Genomic DNA, 403 nt, shown 5'->3' on the forward strand with positions numbered 1-403 from the left:
AGTAGAAAAATCTGCCAGTGAAAGTAAGTTTTTTGTGCTTGTAATAAGGAAGAAAAACTTGTTCCACTATCATATTTTTTCTACTTATTCCAAGTGAAAATATGCTTGAAAGAAGTAAAAAGTGTCTAAAAACAAGCTACTTTTAATATGATGAGTCTTATTTTAAGTATAATGATATTTGTTTTGACTAGAAATTACATTTTGACTAGAAATAAGACAAATATTCTTGGTAAGATACTTGGGTTTTTACAGTGTAATGTTGCATTAGCATCAAAACAAGGTAGGCTACTAGGCTAAATAAAAAATGATAATACATACGTAGTCTAAGAAAAAAAAACTGGAAAAGTTAGGGGGAGGGGCCCACTTTAGTATTCTTTAAGGGGGCCCAGAATTCCTAGCAACG

The sequence above is a fragment of the Trachurus japonicus genome, unplaced genomic scaffold (assembly GCF_045865225.1).
Source record: "Trachurus japonicus isolate A0001 unplaced genomic scaffold, Traja_1.0 AP030134.1".
Lineage (NCBI taxonomy): Eukaryota > Metazoa > Chordata > Actinopteri > Carangiformes > Carangidae > Trachurus > Trachurus japonicus.